This window comes from Balearica regulorum, chromosome 3 (assembly GCF_011004875.1).
Source record: "Balearica regulorum gibbericeps isolate bBalReg1 chromosome 3, bBalReg1.pri, whole genome shotgun sequence".
Taxonomy (NCBI): domain Eukaryota; kingdom Metazoa; phylum Chordata; class Aves; order Gruiformes; family Gruidae; genus Balearica; species Balearica regulorum.
In genome coordinates, this window is record NC_046186.1 from 123,676,443 (window position 1) to 123,689,974 (window position 13,532).

The following is a 13,532-nucleotide window of genomic DNA, read 5'->3' on the forward strand; positions in this document are numbered from 1 at the left end:
ATTCAAGTCTATGGGACACAGACTCCTAGAAGGCGTCCTCAGGTATACAGTTTGAGGATAAGAGTCTGCTCTTCTAAAGTGAAGAATACTGTGATCATACCTAGAAATAAAGCAGCAGCCAGAGAAAAAAAGAAAGCATGTAAAAATGTAGAAAGCAGAAGTAAGATAAGGACTGCAGGGTTCATGAAAGGGATACAGGAGAAAAAACTATTGTATTTTCTGCCCTTCTATCTTTATTTCTGCTCTCGTTTTGCACATTCTTTTTTCTTGCCCCTTCTATATCCTTCTCTTGCTCCTTCCCTGGCATGATGTGATACACTGTAGCTTAAAATCTTGGCACTCTTCTGAACAGCCGAGCTTAAAATTCTGAAGGCTTTGAGTGGTAATAGCTGAAATATTTCATATTAGTGAAAGGTTAAATCTAGGTCACCAGTTCCCAAGTACAGTTTGAGAGAAAATTAAAAACGCTCCAATTTGCTTACTTAGTCCGTCAACTTCAGCAAACATGCAGAGTCAGTCTTGTGAGGGGGGTTTTAAGTGCCTGCGTGTAACCCTCAATTTACAAGGCAGTGAGACTTGTGTGAAATTTCTATATTGGGCATAAATTGCCTTTTTGTGATCTCAGTGTTGGCAAACAAGGTAGTTTTTGTGCGGTGCAGTGGTGCATTTAAGTCGTGAGGGTTACCTAGTGAATTTTGAACAGATGAAATTCTGTGGGTTTTTTTGCTGCCTTTGGCTGTGTGTTACTTTGAGGGTCTGGAGGGTGAGTGAAATCATCTATATATGAATTTTTTCATGAGTCAGGAAAAAAATGATTATGTCATTTTTTGGGGGGACCAAGGGTTTCTCTGCAATGGCTTATGAAATATGACTCTTCCTCCTTTTCTGAAGAATTTGGGACCAATCTTCTCATTTTAGGACAGTTCTCTGTAGTTTGAGGGAAGAGAATAATCATACTGCTCTCCTAGTCACTAGATTGTCAGTCCAGTTTAGCAGAAATTTAGGGGTGGGGTTTTTTGGCTTCCTTTACTTATTTATCCACATATATCTTTAAGTCAATTCATTTTCTCACTATTCAGATGTCAGCCAGAGAGTCACAAATCAATATCTGACCACGTAATTTTTTGATGTAGGAAATGAGGCATGTTTAGGGGGTTACAGGAAAAGAATGACAGAAAAGGGCACATTTTAAAGTGAAGTTAACGCTCTGGAACTGGACAGATTGACATCAATCAATAAAGCACAAGGAGCTGCTCAACGGCTGTTGCTTGAGCCTCTTCTAGAATGACCATTTACAAGGGAAGGTCGTTCAGTTTTTGTGCCATTTTACGTCTCGATCCTGCCTCATGATACACGCAAACGCTTTCCTATGCAACTTCTCTGGTTCTCAAATTAACTATTAATGAAGTGGCTATTGGATAACATTGGTATTTATTACCGCTGTGCTTCCCAGTTACTAGAATCTTGGAAATGATCCTTTCCATACTATCATCCAAGTCATTACTGTGAATAATTAGAAAGCTGGGCTGTACCCTACTGGTAACCTCTTTCCACCTTGAAATAATCCCATTTACTTCCACTGTTTGTTTCTTGCCCTTCAGCCAATTTTCAGTCTATGTAGCCTGCCAGTTTTCTTCCTATTGTGTGAGTCTGCACCTTAGGCGCTAGTCTCCCATATGGAAATGTTTTCAGAAAATAAGAACTGAATTTCTTGTATCTAGTCTCCCTCTAATCATTCTGTGTTGTACTATCGTGCTTATATATTCAATATCCCTTTCCCCTCCCTTGTCAGAAACATTTGCCAAACTGTTTCATTGCTGGGTCCCTTTTCAGGGGGCTTGAATTACCTCTTCACCTTCCCATCTTACTTCCAAATCCCATCCCTGAACAGAGATTCTAAGTCCTTTCTGTAATCATCCGTGGGCAGGGATGCCTCTAGATAGCTAACTGTAAGAATTTTGTGGGGAGAGGATGAGGTATATGGTCTCCATCTTTGTGTAAATCTCTGAAGGGGCACTAGTGTTGCACCATCATTGTTTTTGTGGGATAAATGGGGGGGATTTTGATTGTACAGGAAATTTAATTAGATTTAAGGCTAATTAAATTCATTTTTTCATATTAACATGTTCACAAATATTATTGCATCTCGTTAGATTTCATTCTTCTATCCTTACTGAACAATATTCAGTGGTAGTTTCAGATTACAATAAGTTCATTATGAAGATAAGGTGGAATTAGTGTAGGAAGCTCAGCTGGTTGAAGGGGTCTGTGCTTTAATTACTGCAGAGGGTGTGCATATTAATTACAACACAAGTGATATTTACTGTACCTCAGGAACATATGACAGGGTAAAGATACTGACAGCACCAGCTAATAAACTCAGTATGATAATGAGGAGAAAAGACCATAAAAATAGAAGGAAATAAAATTATTCATAAAGTATATTGATCCCAAAGTAAAGACATTAAGCTCTGATGAAGGGCAACAAAAGGGAAGCTCCTCACTTTATCAAACAAATAACGAAAGTGGAGAAATGTTAGCAGAGAGACAGATTGTCATTATACTGGTCATGTGACCACGCTCTAGAGAGTACATGTGAGCAGTAGAATGTAAGATTTTTTTTTTTTAATAAATCAGCAGAAAGTCAAGGCTTTACCTGCAGGATGTCAGGTCACAGTGGTTCTGATGAGCTTGGGGGCTGGACACTTTGTAAGGTAATGTTTGAAGAAGAGTGATGGGAATGCATCATTCTTCGGATGAGGAGCCATCACCAGCTACACAAAGAAACAACATGGCTAATTGGTTTAGGTTGTGATAATTGCTGCTGGGCTTTTTTTTCCTAATACTAATTTTGAAACAATTGTGTTAAATCATTTTTGAGCCACCTCACAGGCAGCCTCCCATTCAACAGGCATTTAAGTATGTACCAAACATGAAATACAGTGAAAAGATCTGTTGTGTGTGTCTCAGCTGTTGGGTCAATGCCCACCTCCCCAAGGTATGGAGGCCAGCTCCCTTGGCTATTCAGGCTAGGGGACCTGTTAGAGCTCTCTTTCACTGCTGGCATTTATACCTCGTTTACTACTTGGCAGCAGCGCAGAGAAGCGCAGCATGGGTGACTTGTTGGGATGACACAACACATGGGTAGATAGTATAGACTCAGTCTTCTGTTGTTTAGCTTCCTTGGATCTGGTACTAGTTGCACACTTCACTGGGACTTGTGTCAGGACAATTTTGTTCATCTGTCTCCTCTTAGTATAAACTAAGGCTGTGCAAGAGAATTGAAAAAAAAGTGGTGTAAATAGTTTGTTCTAGACATTATCTTCCTTGATATTGGAATTCCCAAAGATTAATGTATCTGTATTATATGACTTTTCAGCTAAGGCCTTAGCCACCAGAATTGAAAATAAGAGCCTCATCTTTTGCATGTTATTACTATACACCCTGATAACTCTGTAGTAATCATTTTGTGCTGGCTTTTTGAAAAGATTTTGCCTAAATAAAATCAACAGAAGCAGTTCAGTCCATAGCGCTTCAGACTAGTTTGGTGTAAGTGAATGAGACAGGGACCATACAGTGCATGGAAGTTTCAGTAAATATAATTCTTTTGACAATAGACGTTGTGCTACATAATGTGTTTTCCTCTAAGGAATTGTTCTAAGTTAGGTGACAGTGAGGTGAAGCTGGCAAGCAAGTCAGCTTGCTAGCCATTCATCTCTAAAGACCTATGTTCAAATCACATTTGCTGAAAGCTACATATGTCTACTGCTTTGTTGTCATCATAGCCTTGGCAGACATTTGTTACCAAACACAAAGCTCCTTCATGTTGGGCATACATGTCAATCTTTGCTTAATAAAGACACCTGGATTGAAACAGCCACTCTTGGTCAGGATCTCTGTACTCTAGTAAAGCCTGAAGTGGATACCTATTTCATTCACATTCAGATCCTTTCACTTTTTGGGGCACTGGTTGGTTTTTTCCTTCTTTCTGTCCTACAATTAAGAATCCACATCTCTTCCTCTTCATTCTTCTTGACAGGTCAAGGAAATAATGCAATACTTACATTTTCAGTATACTGGTTAACACTAAATTCAAAAGAAAAAATGAAAAATATCTATTGTCACTGGAACTACCGTAGTGCCCCTAAGTTAAATGCTTATTTCCATCTTATGCTAAAGTTTAGTTTACTAGCTACTGTTGAAGATCCTAAATTTTCTACTCTCTCTGTTCATTCTCTATTAATTCAGCTTTCCATGTGGCTGTCCCCCTGACTCTGGTGTAGTGTCAGGGTGGAATAACTTTTTTAACTCTTCTTTTTTTAAAGTCAGTTACTGGTTTTACACATCAAGCAAACTTAACTGCACTTTAAATATCGAAACCTCTTGAATCTATAAAACAGATTGAAAATACTGCAAAAGCATTTGGTACCTGGACATATCAGGTACTTTTATCCAAAACCAGAAAGCTCAAGAATATACAAAGCAGGAAAAAAAAATAACAAAAATACATGACCACTTTCAAAGCTTCAAAAAGGTCTAGTTTATATCTGATAAGGTTTTGGATAAATGTTTGGTTTGGTATTTCTTTTATTCAGGTGAATTTGCCTATCCTTAGTTGTACTTCAGTGAGCAAAAGACTAATGGCTTTCCAGTGGCCTTTGTGAAATGTGTTGGTGTTTTTGGTTCAGTTCCCAATTTTTGTAGCACTAAAACTCCTGCTGCTATACGCACTTGTGCTCCTGGGTTTGACAGAGATTGAGGTTTCATTTACTCTCTCGCCCTTAGAGGTGGTCCTTCCAAGATTAGGACTGAAGCAGATTTGAGGACATTGGGGAAGCATATGTTCTTTCTGTGCATGCTTCACATATCCTTAAATTTCACAGTTTCTGGGCTCTGATTCAGTGTCTTTCAGTGATGCATTTATCAACAGATTTTTAAAAGAGGAAAAAAAAGCTACAGAAAAGTTAACCTCTATCCTAGTTGCTACTTGTGAGGAACAACAAGGAACAAAAAGCAAGACAGTGATGTTGTGATATTTTTGATCTTCTGAGTGTGAAGAATTGCTGATCTAGATGCTAATGCTTAAGGACTGATTCGAAAATTTTCATTAAAAATAGAATTTTAAACCTCCCCTTTTGCATCCCACTGTAAATCCATTGTCTTCATTGGAGACATTCTTCACTTAGCCCTGTGAGGTGGTTAAGCACATGAAGTCATGCTTACCACATGTGCTTAATTAAGTAAATGTGCACACTTAAGTGTTTCCCTGAATCGTAGCCTTAAGCCTAGGAGAAATTCTTAAGTAAATTTGCGTGTTACATTGACTTAAAGCTAAGCATGGAGTTTAAATGCTTAGATGAGTTCAGCCTAACTGCAGTCAGAAAAGAATTGGGACACCTGGCACATGTATGTGTGTCACAGGCGTAAATAAGCACAGTTTCGGTGATGTGGAGCATAATGGTATTTCCAGGATCAGAAGGAACTCTGCTAACAGCCAGTGTGACAGTGAGATTTATTTTAAAGGGCTAGCAAAGTAGGGCAGAAAAGAGTATTAGTGGATTCAGTATATTTAGCCTTTCAAGGTTTTTTACAGTGCTGTGTAAGGACCTCATAAGGAATCTTAATAACTTCAGGTTTGAGTTTAACACCTGCTAAAAAAGAGGAAACCAATTGGCCTTCCTTGCATCCTTCTCCTTTCTCTCCTCCCCTACACCCCACACCACCTTCTACTTTCTGCGGGAGCTGAAGTGATATGCTGACCATACTAAATGATTTTGGTTAATCAGTGTTGCATAACATTTTGAGGAATTCCAGGGCTAATCAGACTGTCTACTTGGCAAATATAACAAAAGGTTATACAATAAAATTCAGGTTCTCGGGCATGTTTTTACGTTTTGAATTAGTGCTAACGTAAGAGTCAATGAAGTCAGTTTGATTAAGATGGCTGCTCTGTAGAACAGTGCTAGTTGTTGGTCAGAAAGAAATACAATAGAATGTGAGGGTGGTCAAAGAGGATAAATCATAAAGAAGAAAATATTTTAATGCTCCCATATAAATCAATGGCATGTCCTTACCTTGAAAATCATGCTCACTTTTGGTCACCTTATCTCAAAGACATAACAGAAATAGAAATGGTCCAGAGAAGGGCAAAGAAAATGAGTCAAGCCATCTGAGAGCCTTTCATATAAGGCTATGTTAAAAAGGGCAGGATTATTATTTAGTTTGGAAAGAAGATCAGGAGGAAACATGGCAGAGGCATATAAAATAACGAAGGGCATAGATCAGGCCAGTCTGCTGCTTCTCATTACGTTTGTCTGTAACCAAAGAAAAAGAAAGAACTTAAAATAGAACAACAACAGGCCAAAAAGTGATTCATTAGAGTGATTGTAAATGTACAGTACCAAGTGTATGTATTTAACTTGTGGAACTCAGAGCTGCAGGATTAAATGAAACCCAAACAAATTACATTAATAAAGCCCAACACAAATTTACTTTTAATACTTGAATTGTAGCTTATAGTCCTTCCAAGCAGGATTTAAGTAAGAGCTGTCATTACTCCTCATGCAGGCATAAGATACTTAGCAGCTGGGGTGGAGGAATAAATTTTTTCCCTGTCATACTGTATTACCCAACTTAGGGCAGAGGAGGGAGTATGCCTTTCCTTGCTGCATTCAGTATTGGTTGCTACCAGAGACAGGATGCTCTGTTGCAAGAATTATGCCAGGACAACTTTGAAGTTATTGCCCAGCGGCAATTTATTAGCTAAGAATTCTCTGTGCAAAAAAGCGTCACTTCTCTTTGGGGTCTGGGGTTTACTTCTAGGTTGTGCTCTTTTTTTTCTGTCTTTGATCTTGCCAGAGTTTGGTAACTGGGTTGGGTTAGTTAGCCAGAACTGCTTGTAATATTTTCCTAATGTAATAGTTGCCTCTAGTCTCTTGGTGACTGTAGAATAAGAATCAATGCACTACATGAGCTTTTAACAGCCTGATCATTATAAGGTGAGCATGATCATTAAATGATCCTCACTTTATTAATGCACTCTAAGTATCTTTTCCTGTATGTCTGGCAGTTGCACTTGACGTAAGTTAGGAACAATTACAATACAAAATAATATAGGTAAGTAACAGTAAAACATTAGTTAGGATATCCAGGGTACTCTGGAAGATACACTCTATTGCAACTTAACTTCATGTTTAGTCATTGGAGTTCGTGCTCAACTTTTGGTAAATAATGCAAAAATTTACCAGGCTACCTTGAAAATGTAGAGACTTTTAGTTGAACTCGGCATTTACTTTCTCTTAAACTTTCTTAGATGAATTAAAATAATAGAATATTGTGAACAAACTGAAAATTTTTCTTAACCACTTATTTGGGTAGTTAACAGTTACTCATAAGCTTTGTGACTTTTTTTCAGAGAAAAGGTAGAATGTCTTTGTTAGCAATGTATTTCTGATTCATAGAATACAATTGCCTTTAAGGATATTTGAGTACGCAGACTTAGTTTCTGCTTAAATGGAACATAAGCACTTTCCTAAGTGAATTTGAGCTGAAGTGGTCTGAGCAAAGTATGGAAAAAATACTCACAAATGTTTCTCATATTAAAATAAAAAAACCTGCAACTGAAATATGCAATGACCTTGTCGTGTTTGCTTTTCCTGAACAAAGAGAGGTCAAATCACATTAGGACAGATACTTGCAAATACTGAATTTTATGCTTGTATTTCTGAATATTCACAGTGAACAGGATTCTTCATTGTGCTGAAGACTAGCAGCGTTTAGGTATCAGCCATTACCCTTGCTAGCCCTATCCTGTGATTATACAGCAGGTTTGTGCTGTATGTATTTCACCCAATATGACCTTACACAATCCACCCCAAAGTGAAATTTTTCCTTTTCCTGAAAGCTATCTCCTTGCCTGTGGCTTGCAAAGGATGTTCCATTGTTCACAGTACTGGTGTTTGGCTCTTGTCTAGACCAATGTTCACTCATCACAATACCCCTGTCAACACCATGCTACGTGTGTGTTAGCTGCACTATATTACTGTTGTCAAATGGTTCTGCTGTCATGTAGTGTTTAAATGTAAAAGATATAGGTGACGATGTGAAGCTGGAGATTTGTGCTGAAAATCTGGATTTTAAGTTGTCTGCAGCACAGAAGTTGAAAAGCTGAGACAGTTTTACAATAAATGTAAGCAGTTTAAGCATGCTTGTAGCTATCAAGATGTGGATGTATGTTTTCCCCTCTGAAATGTGCTGCCTTTCAAGAACACAAGTGTGGCATTTAGGTGACACTGTACTGCTCATCCATGTGCCCTTTCTGGGGATGACTCTCCTTCTGTCTCCTCCTGTCTGTACACACTGCAACTCTAAGGGTCTTCAGTGACCCTGCCACAGGCTACAAGACCAGTGAGCTGAGCTGCAGAGGAGTCTAAACTTCTAGTGATATAGGAAAAGATGACAATGAATAAAATGCAGTGGTCTCTTTCACTTCTATCATTTTTTTCAGATCTGTTCTTTCTTTTTTTTCCCCTGTGTGCTAGGAAAGCTTTGTTTTTTTAATGATATTTCCCTGGTGTTACATGCCTGCCTGTTTCTATTTTTTTTTTCTGTTTTGGTCCAATACTCAAATATGTTTCTCATTTCCCCCCAAACTGGGTTGTGGGTGAACTTCCTAAAATCCAGTGACTGTTGAGAATAATTCTGAGTTTCTGATTTAACCTTAAACAAAACAAAAAATCAGAAATAAGAGAAAAAGACTACTTTTCTTCCTCTTTATCTGTTACACTGATGCAAGGGAGACAGCACAACCTACAGTAGTCCTCAGAAGAAATTGGTGTCAGAAGATGACTTTTTTTGTTACCCTAAATTGGAGCATAGACCCTAGCTGTATTCAAAGACGAAACTAAATGTCTCTTGGTCCATGACCTGTAGTTCCTGGCTGATTTAATTGGCAATTCAACTTGATTAAAAACCTGGTAAAATTTCTTGTGTGGACTGGCCAGTCTGTCAATGGGCATGTATCGACATGCTTCACAGCAGTCCACGGGCCTCTGCAGACTGATATCAGCTAGCTCCAAGTTTTAGGGAGCTCTAACTGCTAGGAGTGGTCGATCCTAAAGCAGTCCTGAACTAAGGAAGGGCTCAGCTGATCAAGAGCAGCCGGTAGGGTATAAACTGTAACCTGACTACAGATGCTGTTATTTATCAGTAGCATTTAGACAAAAAAGGCAAGTTTCTTTATTGTTACCTTTTTCCTTTTATCCCACTGCCTATATTCCTTCAGAAAAGATTACCTTTCCTTAACAACAACAACAAAAAAAACCCAAACAAAAAACCCTGACACTTGCAATTAGTCATTACCTAGTGTTGCTTGCAATTTGTTGGCAGATCAAGCTACAATCTGTTGCACTATGACAGATCAATTTCTGCAACTCACAAATTCATTACAGAACTGAGCCAAAACAAAACAACTTTCTCTTTTTCCTTCCTCCCCCCTGGAAAGAAAACACCCTCCCTTCCCCTACCCTTAATGCTACAGCCTCTGGTTAGCAGAGATTCTTAGACTTTTGTGGAAAGGAGCAGATGGGAGGCAAGAGAAGGATGGGGAAAAAAAATGAGCCTTTCTCAATGCAATGCCCTTAATCTGAGTACATGTGCATGCTAATGTGAGATCAGTCCCCATCCCTGGAGCAAGCTACTATGCAGTCCTAAAATAGCATTTCAGTTACTGGATACTGTACAAAATACATTTTTGCCCAAACTTGTCCTTGCATTGTAACTGTTGTATCCTGCCAAAGATTTGGTCCAGGATGGGTGGGATGTTTTGTATCAGATTATTGGTTACAAGATTAAACACGAACATGTGCTTCCTTTCAGAAAACAGTGACCTCTTGCAATTTTGTGGGAGCTGCCCTTCATCTTTCCTTTGCATAAGAGGATGTCAGGGACCCTGACGGTTGTGTTGCAATGTGTTATTCTTTTAGAGAACTGTAGTCATCTTTGCATTACCTCCAAGAATGCTTAATTAAATAGCACTAATGGCTAGAACATGAGAAGTCAGATAGAATCTTTTCTTTTTTACTACCTTTTGTAGCTTTTGTCACCTGACTTGGTAAGCCCACCTTCAGTGAAAAAATAGCACAGTGATATTTTCAAAACATGCAGTCCCTTGAGCCTGGAACCTAACACAGACAAGAAAGCTCAGCTTGATTCCAATACTGCTTTGTGATGTGTACTCCTCTTTTTCAAGAGCTGGGCTGCAACAGCTGCTAAATACAGAGAAAGGGGGGGAAAGGTTGCTATTATACAGAGTTTAGTCGTACAAAAAGCAGATGCTTTATATGGATTTTATAAGTGAACATGCTCAGCATTCCAAGGCATCCTGGGCTTGTTGCTCATGCTACCTTCACTAATTTTGCATAGTGATGAGCAGCCACTAGATTGTTTGCTCTCCCTCTTTCTCATTTTCCCAAACGGCTCAATCCTGTGTAACATGTAGTGCCATCAGATCCTGCTGGGGTCAGTGAGCACTGATGTTGGACAGCTTCTTGTAGGAAGCCCTTAGCTTTTCAAAGAAGGGCGAGAAAACTAGCAAATCTTCTCAGTGTTATAAAAATGCATCCTTCTATGAGGCCAAATTTGTAGAAGTGCTCACATTTCAGCACCTGAATGGAGCAGCCAGCTTTTTTGACAAGTGCTGGGAGCTGCTATCACTGAGGATCACAAATTCCCCTAGGCTTATTGTCATGGATGGTGATGGCAAGGAGATTTAACCACATCCAATGCATGTGGCACATCAATGAAATGTTAGTGATAGGGAGGGTCACTATAGCAATATATATCTTTTAACTAGATGTTTCTTGCCAGAGTGTCGTCCCACTTGTTACGTGCTCTGCAATAGGTGTAAGGCCAGCCCCACTGTTCTCCTCAGTGGCACAATTTAGTTTACACAGTTGTTTATTACAGGAAAAGCTGAATGCCTGAGCTGAACATTTTGGAGTGAGGAGGAAGCAGCTATTCTAGTGTTTCCTTCCTTCTGTGAGTATTTTTTTGGAGATGCCTGCCAGCTTCCCTCCCTCCCCAAAAATGAAGTTTTGCTTTCTCAAACTATTTCACATTCTTTGAACAAAATGACACACAGGTAGAGATGCTGAACCAGAACACAGAGAAGAGTCTCTTCTCTCAACAGTTTAGAAATTCTCCTTATCTTTCCTGGATTTTTCACTTCATACGTGCATGGCGCACATTGATGTGCCTAGCAAGTTACACAGAAAACTTCAGAACACTTAAAAGCCCACTTTTCTTTTATTGCTAATATTTCTGTAGCTCTTTCTAAGGCAAAAAAATTAAGCTGATGTTTGTGGCAAAAAACATTAAGATTCTGACCGTAATCTCCAACACAAAAATTAAGAGAATGACAATGTTTTTAAACACCTTTAATCACTGCTGAGAAAAGGACTTTCTTATATTTTTAAGGATAATATAAGACATTGTAGTTGTGCTCTTGCCCTTTAAGAAAGCTATACTCAAAAAGGGCACTTGTGTATTGAAGAGTTATATGTAGTTCAACATATTAATTTGTTTATCATCATTTAATACTGCTGTTCTGATAATGAAGCTAAACTTCCGAATTCCAAAACGGACATAAAAATTCTAAAATCTGAAATGCACTCCATAGAAACTGTCTTGGATATGTGCAGAAATACAGAGATACAGATGGAAATTGAGGCTTTATCAAATTATTTGGCTTTCATTAGAGCTGAATAAATAGTAACACATGAAACCTAATTCTATCCAATTTCTTTGTTCTGGTAAATTACTACCTACGCCTCTAGCTTTTCTAGTTCCTGTGTTCCTAGAGAAGCAAGTGCTTTTTCCCCTCAGAGCATTGTGTTTAAGCATTTAACCCCTTTCTCCCCCATCTTTCCTACCCTCAACAATATACAGACATTTCAAAAGAAGTACATTTGGAGACAAGTATTTCTTGAATCAGCTTTGAGTACAACTCCTGCACAAGTTGTCTTTTGGGGGTTTTGATGCTTTCAGCATCCTTTGCTTTCTGTATCATGCTGGTAAAAGGACGGTATGTTTTTATTTGAACAGAATGGTTGTACTATGGTATAGGATGTTCACTTTAACTTCCATTACATGCCAGATACTGATATTTTCACATTGGTTGCTGATGTGCAGGTGAATCGTGGGCCTTGTGTATCTCTTCTGAAGAGAATCAATTCCTTGCGCCGAAATGCTGGCACTGCTCTGTAAAGATGAGCTATGGACACAGACAAACAATTGCAGAAAATATCCCTAATGTTAAATACAGTATAAAGAATCTGTTTTTCCCCTTCTTATTATTCCCATTGTTTTATTTCCAGCCCTCTTGCTAGTGGCTGCCTTTGTGGCACTTCAGCTGTGATTAGATGGGCGGGCAAGCAGCTTCCTCCAGAGCTGAAGCCAGCTGGGTGAAAAGACTGGCAAACCCTCAACTCCTCGTCTACCCACTGCCTTCACGGCTGAGTTTATTATCTCCATAGCTCTGTGACATGCCCAGTCTGCGTGAGCGAGGGGTCTCAGAGCACAAGTCAATATTCGGTAGTCAGAGCTCCCTTATTACTGCTCTGTTGCTATGCTTATTTTGATGTAGTCGTAACCTAAAAAACTGCCTAATAGCCAAGATGCTAGGGGGAAGGGAGGAGGAGAGGCAGAGAGAGAGAGGGTCATCCACTTCTAATGCTGGAAACCCTGTGATAATCTGTTCCATGCATTCAAATGAAAATATGACTTCTTGGCAGAGAATAGCATTATAATGTAAAATCCCATATGCTGTTATACAGTATGTTGCAATCTGTTTTACTGCTGCCTCTATTCTAACGAGTGAATACTGCCAATAAAGCAATTGAAGATAACACTAATTGCTTATTTCTGTGATCCATAATTTTTATGGCTGCCTTATAGCTCTTTAGTCAAATAGATGTTTTTTGGCCTCTCAGATCTAGAACTCATGTACTGTAGCGATGGAGGCTGAAAATCTGCATGCTGGCCTGAGAGATTTTTCTAAGCTGATGAATAGTGTGTGTGTGAGGGGGAAATAATTGAAAAGTGTTAAAGAAAATAGAAGTCTTAAATCAGTCATAACAGGTCATAACACTGGATTTCATCAATATTTTTTAATATAAATTGGGCTCTTTCTCTATCCCTCTTGCTTCCTCAGAATTGTCTTTGCTGTGGAGTAATCAGACACTGGTTGTCAAAAATAAAACTCCCTTAAGCTTTTCAGAGCAGCGGTGGCTGACTATGCGCCGTTCCAGGCACCTTTGTGTCTCCAAGAGACAAAAATTACACCGTTGGCATACAAGGCTAGTCAAGTCCTAGTCTTGCACCTTCAAATCAGGGCTAGTCTTGTGAATGATGAGTTCTTTCATTTACGAGGTAGCAGCTCCTGTGTCATTTAAGTCATTGCCCGAGTTTGCAAATCAAAGGTGCAAGACTAACCTAATTTGAAGGCCAGCAAAGAGAATGGGCCAGAGTCATAA